The 11,805-nt window shown below is 48.8% G+C and overlaps 1 long non-coding RNA gene across 1 annotated transcript in view; it reads left to right on the top strand.

Annotated features, from left to right (window-relative positions):
• LOC138284610 (uncharacterized) overlaps positions 1-11,145 on the top strand; it is a 69,791-nt gene extending 58,646 nt beyond the window's left edge. Inside the window, exon 3 of the long non-coding RNA XR_011201433.1 lies at positions 10,745-11,145. This is a non-coding gene — a long non-coding RNA (uncharacterized lncRNA). The remainder of the gene's footprint in view (positions 1-10,744) is intronic.
• Positions 11,146-11,805: the final 660 nt, after the last annotated feature.

The raw sequence follows: 11,805 nt of genomic DNA on the forward strand, positions 1-11,805 counted from the left end.
TACATATATTGCATGCAGTGTGCAGGGGACATGGCACACAGACTGTGTGCCATTTTGTGTTTTCATATTAGGTCTGCACAAAGACATCCAGCCTGAGAAAGCAGCACAGGATGCACTTAGTGAGAGGGTCTCTGAGGGTGGCACAATCTGCGCTGCAGCCCTCAGGGGCCTTCCTTTAGAACACCCATGCTCTAGGTACCAGGGGTACCATTTACTCTGGACTTACAGTGGCAACTAAATATTTGCCAATTGGGAAAAATGACTGTGCAGTTTTAGGGAAATAGATCTGGCACTTGGGACCTGTTTATCAGGGACACAGTGCACCTTCACCTTTGAAATTACACCAGAAACCAGGCAAAAAGTGCAGAGTGGGGGGAGGTGACCATGTCAAAAGAGGCACTTTCCTACAGAATCGCTTGCCACAATGGATACGCGTCTCTCCTGTATTCTTTTTATTGCCCACATGAAGATGAATTTTGCCATTTTTATAAGTGCTTATTTCAAACAAATAAACTTGTAATGCGCCCCTCGTCCTACCCCAATTGCATTTTATCAAATGCTACATACCCGCAAAGCACCGCACTCAGTTGCTGAGGCCTTTCCATTGTAGTAATGTCCTGATCTCGTGTCAGTGGGTGTAACTTTCCTTTTGGCTGGGTGGTTCAGGCATTTTATTCAGGCATTTTACATTCTACACGAAACACAAATTGCAGTACAGAAATGCCAAACTCTAACAGAAGGGTGCTTCCTTTCATGATAGTCAACGCACGTTGATAATTTTCAAAACATATATATATATATATATATATATATATATATATATATATATATATATAAATATATATATATGTAATTAAAAACTGATAACCTGAACAATTGTTTGTATAATTAAATAGTGTCCAAACATTTTTTTGCATTCTTTCTGAAGAGAACCTCCTCACCTCAGCTCATTAGCCAGTTTCTGTTAAAGTAACAATTTTGATAAGGTGGGTTTACTCCCATTTACTAGTACCGAAAAAGTGTATTTTAAATGTGTATGGAATGTATAGACTTTAGTATTATGTGTGCCAGCGTGATTGTGGGCAGGTGCTCTTGTCCTTTAAAACGTCAATCATTGTTTTGCTTGTACAATGGATATTTTTGCATTAAAAGTATTTTAGACTTTTAGGTCTCTAGGGGCCAGATGTACAAAGCTTTTTGCATGTCGCAAACAGAGAATTTTGCTGTTTGCGACGTGCAAAAAGCACTATGCAATGCCCAAACCACGTTTTGCGATTCGGTAACCTGGTTATCGAATCGCAAAACAGGTTTGCGAGTCGCGATTAGGAAGGGGTGTTCCCATCCTAATTGCGAGCCGCAGTGCAATGCAGGATTGCTTTGTGACCGCAAACACAGTCACAAACCAATTGCAGTTTGCACCCTTTTGAAATGGGTGGTAACCCATTCGCAAAAGGGAAGGGTTCCCCATGGGACCCCTTCCCCGTTGTGAATGGCAGTGCAAACATATTGGACCACTGCCTGCTCTGAAAAAATGAAACGAAAACGTTTAATTTTTCGTGTTTGTAATGCATCTCATTTTCCTTTAAGGCAAACAGGGCTGCATTACAAAAAAAAAAACTGCTTCATTAAAAAGCTGTCACAGAGATGGTGGTCTGCTGTCCGCAGCAGGCCACCATCCCTGTGAGGGCCGCCATTCGCAAGGGGGTCGCAATTTGCGACCCACCTCATGAATATTCATGAGGTGGGCCTTTGCAACCCCCTTGGGATTTGCAGATGGTGTCAGGGACACCATCCAACATTCCGAATTGCGACTCGCAAATTGCGGGTCTATCTTACTCGCAATTTGCGGGTCGCAATTCAGAATGTTCCTACATCTAGCCCTAGATGTGTTGTGGTTTCAATACATAATTCTCCCTAATCATTAGTTTAAGCTTCCTTCATAAAAAGCACACTTTCATTATATTAGGCTAAGTAAAGTATTAATCAATAACATCCTTCTTCAAATTCCACCCTTAACTACACTCAAAAACCCATGCACCCATTCTCACATACAACAAACATAGAGTCTCATTATGGCCCTGGAGGTCTAATGACCACCAGGGTTGCGGTGGCGGTCAGACCATTGCCAATGTGGTGGTCTGAAGGCCATATTATGACCTCGGTGGTAGCATCGCGTTCGGACCTCCAGCACTGCCACATTACGACTTAAAGTCGGCCTGGCGGTGCTGGCTGTCCCAATCCACCAGGGCAGTGCTGGAGATTACTACTCCCTCCTCTGCCAGCGGTTTCATGGCAGTAGCACTGCCTAGAAACGGCTGGTGGAGACAGAGCACCAGGGGCGCCATGGGGGCCCCTATACTGCCCATGCACTTCGCATGGGCATTGCAGGGGCCCCCCTGGCCAGCCCCGTTGCAAGGTTCACTATCTGCTTTGCACTGGCGGCATCCTACCCATCAGAACGTCGGCGGAAAGGCTTTTCTATCCAACGAAGTTGTAATGAGGACCATAATAGTTATCTAGTGTACTCCCGTGAGTTAAAAAAAAAATTGTAAAAAATTAGCTATGGAGAAGATAACTATTCTGAAAGAAACAAAAATCAAAAAACACCCCAAGATGTAGTTGTTTGATAGCAGCCACTCCTCATTACTTTAATTATCTCCTGGTAAAAAGGTACATATTGCTAAAACTGGAAATATGTTATCTAAATGTGAGATATCTTGGTACGCACCGCCGCAGACGTGACTGCCATTTTCTATCTGTACACTCACTTGATACCTGACCTTCAACAGGAGAGGACCTACACTGCAAGTGCTGGTGTGACCTCAGTCTGGAAGAGACGATGGCTCATGTGTCTGGGGAAAGGGCCCCTGCCTTCACTTCGGAGGAGTTCGAGAAGTTAGTGGATGGAGTCCTCCCCCAGTACACGCTACTCTGCGGTCCTCCAGACAAACAGGTGAGTACACTGTGAGCATGCTGCATGGGCAATGCCTGTTTGGAGTGGTGTGGATGGAAGATACATTGGGGGGGTACTGAGCCCTGCATGAGCGGACGGCGAGTGTATGTGCATCAGGGCAAGGGTGGGAACGTGGGCCAATGACTGTGACAGTCCGGATGGTTAATGTTTTTCCTTTTCCCCTGTACTATTCCTGTAGGTCAGCGCTCACCAGAAGAAGGATATTTGGCGTGCCATCGCCAAGGATGTCCGGACCCTGGGGGTCCACCACAGACGGAGCACCCACTGCCGGAAAAGATGGGAGGACATTAGCCGCTGGAGCAAGAAGACGGCGGAGGCCCAGCTGGGGATGGCCTCCCAACGTTGGAGGGGTGCCCGTCGCACCATGACCCCCCTGATGTTCCGGATCCTGGCGGTGGCGTATCCGGAGTTGGATGGGTGCTTGAGGGCATCAAAGCAGCCACAAGGAGGTGAGTACAGTCACATCCAACTGACTCTGCGTGCATTACGAGGTGTCTGGGTGGGGGAGGTGGGAAGTGGGTTACCCTAGGCCAGGGCAAGCTTTGTAGGCAAGGTCCCCTTGTGAGGCAGGCTATGTGGCACCCCAACCCCACCAGTGGTAAGAGCCATCTACACCTTGTCAGGCTCCTGTGACTTCCATGTGTGCAGCAATCGGGCATAGGCCTTGTACCCCATGGCCCTATGAATAATCTAGGAACTATAAGTGCATGACGTAGTGCAGAGGGCTGCTGTGTCTATAGTGTCTGCCAACAGTAGTGGTATTGCATGCACTGAACTTGTCTTTCTTCTGTCTCCCCCCCCCTTTTTGTGGTCTCCCTGTTCTTGTGTGCAATAGCATCATCAGGCGGAGGATCAGTGGCACCGGAGCAGGAGGGAGCTGCATCCCACTTGGCCCTGGAGGGCAAGACAACAGAGTCTGAAGCCACCAGTGGGACGGAGGGCGAGGGGAGCTCCACAGTGGGGACAGGAGGTGACAGCAGCGACAGTGACTCCTCCTCTGATGGGAGCTCCCTTGTGGTGGCGGGCCCCTCTATGCCCCCGCATCAACAGGTACAGCCACCCCCCCTACTAGCACCGCCCTCCCAGCAGCCCTTCAGCATGTGTCCTGTGGCCGCTCACCCAGGAGGGTGGGCATCTCCTTCGCCCCAGGCACCTCAGGCCCTGCCCCAGTCAGCCCTGCAGCCCTCAGTGAGGAGGCTATTGACCTCCTGAGATCCCTCACTGTTGGGCAATCTACCATTGTGAATGCCATCCAGGGTGTCGAGAGGCATTTGCAACAAACCAATGCATACCTAGAGGGCATTTATTCTGGCCAGGCAGCCCAACAGAGAGCATTTCAGGCTCTGGCCTCAGCACTGATGGCAGCCATTGTCCCTGTGTCCAGCCTCCCCCTCCAACTTCCTCCACCCAGACCCAATCCCCTGCACCTCAGCCTATCCCAAGCACACCATCAGACCAGCATGCACACACCTCAACACACAAGGGTGGCTCAGGCAAACATAAGCACCACACATCCCACAGGCACTCACACAAGCATCATACCCATGGAGACATACCAACATCCACTGCCTCCACTGTGTCCCCCTCCTCCACGTCCTCCTCCTCCCTCCCTGTCTCGTCTCTACTCACACCTGCATACACTACATCTTCAGACACTACCTCCATCACCAGCACGCCCATCACCACACACCGCTCACGTGCACTCACCACCCCCACTACCATTCACACATCCCCTCTGTCCTCTACCAGTGTGTCTGTGAGCCCTCCTCCTAAAGTACACAAACCCAGGCACACACCCACCCAACAGCCATCCACCTCACAACAGCCTCCAGCCCATGCACCTTCACCCAAATTCAGCAAACGTACACCTCCTACAACCACGACCTCTTCCTCCACTCCCAAACCATCTACCCGTTCCAGTGTGTCTAAAAAACTTTTCCTGGCTAATATTGACCTCTTCCCTACACCTCCTCCCACCGTCCGTCCCCTAGGGCTAGGCTTTCCAGGTCCCAACCCAGCACCTCAGCCACCATATCACCAGGCACAGTGGTGCCAGCAACTACGGACTATTGGAGTGCGCCAACCATCAGGGATGCCAGTGTGCCACGGAGCAAGGGCAAGGACATTTCGCCACCTGCAAAAGTTAAAAAGTTGTTCACATCCAGGAGGGAGAAGCAGAAAACACCTGCCACTAAGGGCTCAGGGAAAACGAAAGGGGATAGTGGCAAGACAGCTCTGCCACCATCCAAGATGGGGAAGGGCCAGAAAATAAAGGGCAGTTCAGGAGAGGGCATGGTGGCACCGACAATGGGACCAGTGTCACACCTTCTGTCCATGTCAACGCCAACCTGTACGGCGGAGATGACCGCCACCTGCACCGCCACCTGCACCGCCACCAGCACCGCTGTCATTGAGGCCACCACCAGCACTGCAGTCACTGAGCCCACCACCAGCACTGCCGCCACAGAGCCCGCCACCAGCACCGCAGTCACTGAGCCTGCCACCAGCACCGCCGCCACAGAGCCCACCACCAGCACAGCACTGCCGCCACAGAGCCCACCACCAGCACCGCAGTTACTGAGCCCGCCACCAGCAATGCTGCCACAGAGCCCACCACCAACACCGCCGCCACAGAGCCCGCTGCTAGCACCGATGCCACGGAGCCCGCCGCCAGCACCGATACCACAGAGCCCGCCGCAAGCACTGCTGCCACAGAGGCCGCCGCCAGCACCGCTGCCACAGAGGCCGCCGCCAGCACCGGCACGACTGACACCGCTGCAAGCACCTCCGTGACTGACACCACCGTAAGCACCGCCAGCGGCCCCGCAACATCCTGAGCCAGTGGCACAACCGCAGACATGACTGCCATCCCCAGTGGTCAGTCGTCCGAGGCTGGTGGTCAGTTCCAGGAGCCTGGGCAGCTTCCATGATGCACCACTTTCAGTGGAGAAAGGCATCCACTACCTCAGTCCTTGGCAGGATGAAGCACTCTGGGCACAAAGCCCCCTCCAGAACCAGCGGAGTATCACATCCACTACCTCAGACCTTGGCAGGATGAAGCACTCTGGGCACAAAGCCCCCTCCAGAACCAGTGGAAAGATACATCCACTACCTCAGTCCTTGGCAGGATGAAGCACTCTGGGCACAAAGCCCCCTCCAGAACCAGTGGAGTATCACATCCACTACCTCAGTCCTTGGCAGGATGAAGCACTCTGGGCACAAAGCCCCTTCCAGAACCAGTGGAGTATCACATCCACTACCTCATTCCTTGGCAGGATGAAGCACTCTGGGCACAAAGCCCCCTCCAGAACCAGTGGAGACTGTTATCCACTTGAGAGACTGTGGCTTTTCACTCCCCAGGATACAGCAGTGGGCAACCCACCCACTGGAGAGACTTGAGAGACTGTGGCTTTGCACTCCCCAGGATAAAGCGGTGGGCAACTCACCCACTGGAGAGACTTGAGAGACTGTGGCTTTGCACTCCCCAGGATACAGCAGTGGGTAACCCACCCACTGGAGAGACTTGAGAGACTGTGGCTTTGCACTCCCCAGGATACAGCAGTGGGCATGGAGCCCCCTCGTGGAGAAGTGGCGTTGTGCATTCATCAGGCTGAGGTGCCCCCCCTATCCCACTGAGGTGCCTGTTTCATTTCGATCTGATGCCCCTGCAGTGTTCTCTCCGCTTGAAGTCTGGTATCATGGGTGGGCCTCGCACATGCATTTTGGGCCCAGTGGTCCACGGACAATAATTGGTGCACTATCCGGACTTGTGTAGTTGGTGTACATAATTGTATATACTGTATTTTGAGTTTTGACTACTGGATTTTTCATGATTACAATCGTTCAACTCATTTCCTTTTGTCCTTGTGTTCTTCCAGGGGGGGTGGGGAGGGTATATATATAATGTTGCGCCATGTATTTGTGTGTATGTTGTTGTGGGTGAGGGTAGGGGTGGGGGTGTTGCGTGTTGCATGTGTGTCACTCTCTTTTCCCTCCCCCCTCCCCTGTGTTGTAGGTGCAGTACTCACCATGGTCGCAGCCGCCGTCATTGGTGTTCCTGATAGAGGAGCAGGAAGACCATCGCAGGGGGTATCTGGAGTTCTGACTCCATGGTGTCCTGGTTCCTCGTGGGGTGTGGAGAGGTGAGTGTTTTCCTTTCCAAGTCCTGTTTCCACCGTGTTTTTGTTCGCATTGGTTCCGCCCCGGAAAAGGTGGCGGATTGGCATCTTGTGATAGGGTGGGCGGAACATTGTCTTCTGCCTCTCTGTTGGCGGTGACTGCCGCAGTGTTTGTTTCTACCGCCGTGGCGGTCGGAGTGTTAAAGTGGCTGTCTATGTTGGCGGTTTCCGCCATGGTCGTGATTCCATTTTTTTTACTGCCGGCCTGTTGGCAGTCTTACCGCCACTTTAACACCAACCACCAGGGTTGTAATGAGGGTCTTTATTTTTTTAGGGAGGAAGGGGACTGTGCAGCACCCCGTGCTAATCTCGGCCACAGGGACCCAATCTCCCAGGGCCCGGCCATGTCACCTGAGTGCCGCCAGGGCACCTAGTCAAAATGGTTGGGTACTGCGGGGGGACACTGAAGGCCCTGTGTTCCCAGCCGGCTTCTCACCTCCTGTGGGAGCCAGCAATGCTGTCACAGAGAGGGAGCTGCTAAGCATGGAGCTCCGTCTCTGTGAGAGCAATAGTTTCCTCTGTTTCCCTGCCTGCATCTCTGAAGGGGAAACAGAGGAAACCTTCACTTCTAGCAAGTGAGAGCTGTTTGACAGCTCTCACTTGCTGTAACCAGAGTGTTTGCTCTGACTTGGCGGTAGCTGTCAAAGCTCCCACCAATTCAGAACAAACACCTATCTCCTGGGGTGGGCACCCCAGAACATAGCAGGAGCTGGCCCTGGGGTGTGGCTGTACCCAGGGCCAGTATTGGCTCCAAGAGTGGAGCTGCGCAGCCCACCGCTAACATTTCTATTAACCCCGGGGAGGTGGTGGTCCCCAGTGCAGGAGGTCCAGAACGAACCCCATATCTTATTTAAATTCAGCCCGGGGTAGTGGCAGTCCCCAGTGTTGAGAGAAAATGTATATCTATTTTCATTAATATGTTGCACAATTCAATCTCCAACTCTCACAAACGCTGTCTCAAACCCACTCAGCTGCTGACCACTTCTCTCTGCACAAGCTGACAGCCAGCTCCTCTGCAGTGCTCTTTGAGTGGTATCACCCTCCTTCACAAACCTATTCTAGGTCTAAACTTAGGCTTGCACACTGGCCTCTCTGACACCTCCAACAGTTGTGCACACAAACCACTCCAAGACACCAGCCTTACTGTCTCTAATGGGCAATCCACAAGCAAGATCAAAGCTTCCTTTAGCTGGGTCCACTGTACACCTGTTTCTTATCTTTTGCTTGTAGGGCAATTTCTATATGTTATATTTGGCACTGTGACTTGTGCTCAATTTGCTTCACCTACATATTCTATATGTTTGCCCATGTTTGGCACTGAGCCTCTTTTGGTTTTTGATGATGCTGCTTTTTGTACAAGTACTCTGGCAGCTCGGGGAGAAGGAGTCTGGGAGCCTGATTATGCCCACTGCCTAACCCCTTGCTGGCTAGCAAGCTTTGATACCTGCAAATAAATTTGGTTGGTTTCTGTGCAACTGCTGTGTATGGTGTTTTCTATCGTCGCTCTCTAGGGAGGGTTGCAAATGCTTTCCCCAACAGATGGTGCCGTGACTCGGATGAGTGGAACATCACCCGGTGTGTGGTGAGTACCTTGCCACTGTGGCCGTCCAATGCATAAAGTAAAACAGGATTTTCTTTTTTCCTCCTCCCTGGTAGTGAACCAGGGGACTGAGGAGCAAAGCTATGAGTGTCAATAATTCGATGTGCAGTGGCTGATTTTTTGGGAAAATATAATCCATGCAGGAGAGCCTGAGCCAGAGGATATTTGGGAATATTATTAGGGCGAGAGGAGCATCTGGTTGGTGGGTTGCAACGGAACAAGGGGAAAAGATTTGCAGTGTGCAGAAAGAAAATGGGCTATTCATCAATGAGTTACATGCTGACTGATGGTAATGTGCAGCTGTGCTTTCCTTGCAATTTTTAAACAATTATATATGAAGAAGTGTATTATTGTATTGGGTAAACAAATTGTTTTATGTGTTGTCTCAGAGTTGTCACCAGCTGTTGAGTTTTTCTCTCTTGCTCTCTGTCCACTGCCTACCATTTTTTTGCAAGATACAATTTGTTAGGTTTATCTTTCAGGGCATAAATTGTGAGTAAAGGGCATAATGGGCAACCGTAATTCTAAAGGAAACAGGAAAGTAGTTATCTCTCGTGTGCAGAAAAAGACTAAAAATGTGTTTAAATAGCTGGCAGGAGAGAAAGGTTTTATATTACCACCAGGTAGCCCTTCAAGTTTTCACGTGTGGAGAATACAGGGTTGAGTGCTGAAGTAAAGAAAATGAGGAGGAACATGAGAGAATAGCTCAGCTGAAGAAGGAGGCGGATGAATTCCAGGAGGAGGTAAACACTGACAGGGAACATATACAACGCTCCATTAATTAACTTAAGGAGAAGATAGACAACAGGGAACGATTGATACTTACACGGTCATGCTCACAGGTACTAAAATGAAAGGGTGAAACCACATTTTCATATGAAATACTACTGAACACCATATTAAGTGTGCCAAAAAGAGTTTTGGGTGGGACAGCAATGTTAACGGCATGGGCTCCCTGAGAGGTGGCTCAGATGACTAAAGACGCGTTCAACCCATTCATAGCCAGTATGAATGGCTTCATAAAATATGCATTGCCTATATCCCACTTCCCAGAGACGTAGAAATGCTAGTAAAAATAGCATACAGTGGTAGGTGGTCTTTGGTCAAAACCTTGTTCCAAATTCCACAGGAAAGAGATTAGACCACACTGACTAATGATATCTATCTCACAGAAAGTAGGTTGATTACTTGGTTAGAGTCTATAAGGGACACAATTAATGGCTTAGCAGTGAAACCTGGTGAATTTTCTCTGGTTAATGCCACGTCATAGAAGGCAGATGAATCAGTTGCTGAATACATTCTAAGATACAATGAAGCATGGGACAATAGTGCAAGGGTACCATGGTCAGTAGAGGCCTATAAGGTATTAGCCACGCAGACCCTTATGAATGGGTTGCTAGCATCTGTGGCCCATAGCTATAAACTGCACCGCCCTGATTGGTACACTAAAGAATATCACAAGTTGTGTACCCTTCTGATAAATATGGAAAGGGATCGTATTTTCAAAGTATAGAAGGACACAGCTAAAACTAGCAAAGGGATGATGTTGCATCAAGTATAAAGAGAAGAGAGCCCATAGGGAATATCTCTTCTATTTTCTACCCTTTTTCCCCCACTTACCCAAAGTTATGTGTGGGAAACTGTTTAAAAGTATATGAGCATAAGACTGCTGATCTCAGAACGTCTTCAGCCTCCCAACTTTTAATTTCTTTTGGAAAACCCTATAAACCTGTTTCTTCTCCTACTTTAGCTCGTTGGATCAAATGGATAATGTCACTCGCAGGCATTGATACCTCAAAAACCTGTTAATACTGCAATTTCTCTGGTAATTAATATGCTTTAAACAAGCATAATAGGAGCCTCCGGTCTTGTCATAAAATGTAGATTTTCCAAATAATTTATGATGGAAAGTCTTAATTTTATTAAAGACACGGAGGAGAGTATTATCCCACCGCATTTTAACTTTGTTCTCTTATTACCCCCCCCTTTTAGTTTCTACCAACGCTCCATCGTCTACTTCTGGCTAAGACTCCGGATACAGTTAACTCTCCAAGCGTCACTCCTTTCTAATCAACGTTACGACCGGATCCTCTTCTTCATCACTCCATTAAGAACTACTCTTCTCCTGCCCTGAACAAAATTCCAGACTTGTTGGTTTTTATCTTAGCCACCTGTATAAGTGCTTGTATATTTCCAATGTTTAAATCCTTCACTTGACTATCTTGCAAAAGAAAAGAGGGCTGCTTGCAGTCAAGATTGGTATATCTTCAAGTGTATTGTGTCCTGATTGGTCATATTTTCTCCTTTGTTTCCCATTGGTTGCTCGTTCTGCAAACCTTATGGGATTGGTTGTTTTTTATTGACTGCAGCTGCTATTGAAAATAAAGCAAGAAAAGTAAGTAATAGGAGCCTCCGGTCTTGTCATAAAATATAGGTTTGTACATGATTTATGCCAGATAAACAACATCGTGTTTCCCTTAGCACCTTTTGTGCCTGACAACAATACTATATTATCTTCTATACCTATAGAGGCAGACTACTTTTCGTTCATAGGTCTCTCTTCTGTGTTTTTTAGCATTAGAGTCCATCCAGAGAGGGAGTTCCTCTTTGTCTTCATGCTAAAGTATGTCCAGTACACTTTCACACGATTATCTCAAGACTTCACTGAGAGTCCCACAGTCTATTCGCAGGCAGTAAAGAGAGACTTGGACAGCTTACACATGGAAGGTGGTAACGTTGTTTTGCAGTACCTTGATTTTCTCCTTATGGCATCTTCATCACTTGAAGCCTGTGAAAAAAAGACACTGTAGCTCTGCTGAACCACCTCCAGGATAGAAGACACAAAGCCTCATTATCGAAATTCCAGTGCTGCCAAAAAGATGTGCCTTACCTTGGTTATGTGGTATCCAAAGGTACATGCCACATTTCACCAAACAGAATAAAAATGATTCAGAGCATGCAGCCCCCTTCCACTAAGAAAGGAATGATGAGGGGAGAATCTCGATTGCCAGGGTCTTGGAATGAAGCAATAATAACTGTCATATTAAAATCTG

This window comes from Pleurodeles waltl, chromosome 1_1 (assembly GCF_031143425.1).
Source record: "Pleurodeles waltl isolate 20211129_DDA chromosome 1_1, aPleWal1.hap1.20221129, whole genome shotgun sequence".
Classification (NCBI taxonomy): domain Eukaryota; kingdom Metazoa; phylum Chordata; class Amphibia; order Caudata; family Salamandridae; genus Pleurodeles; species Pleurodeles waltl.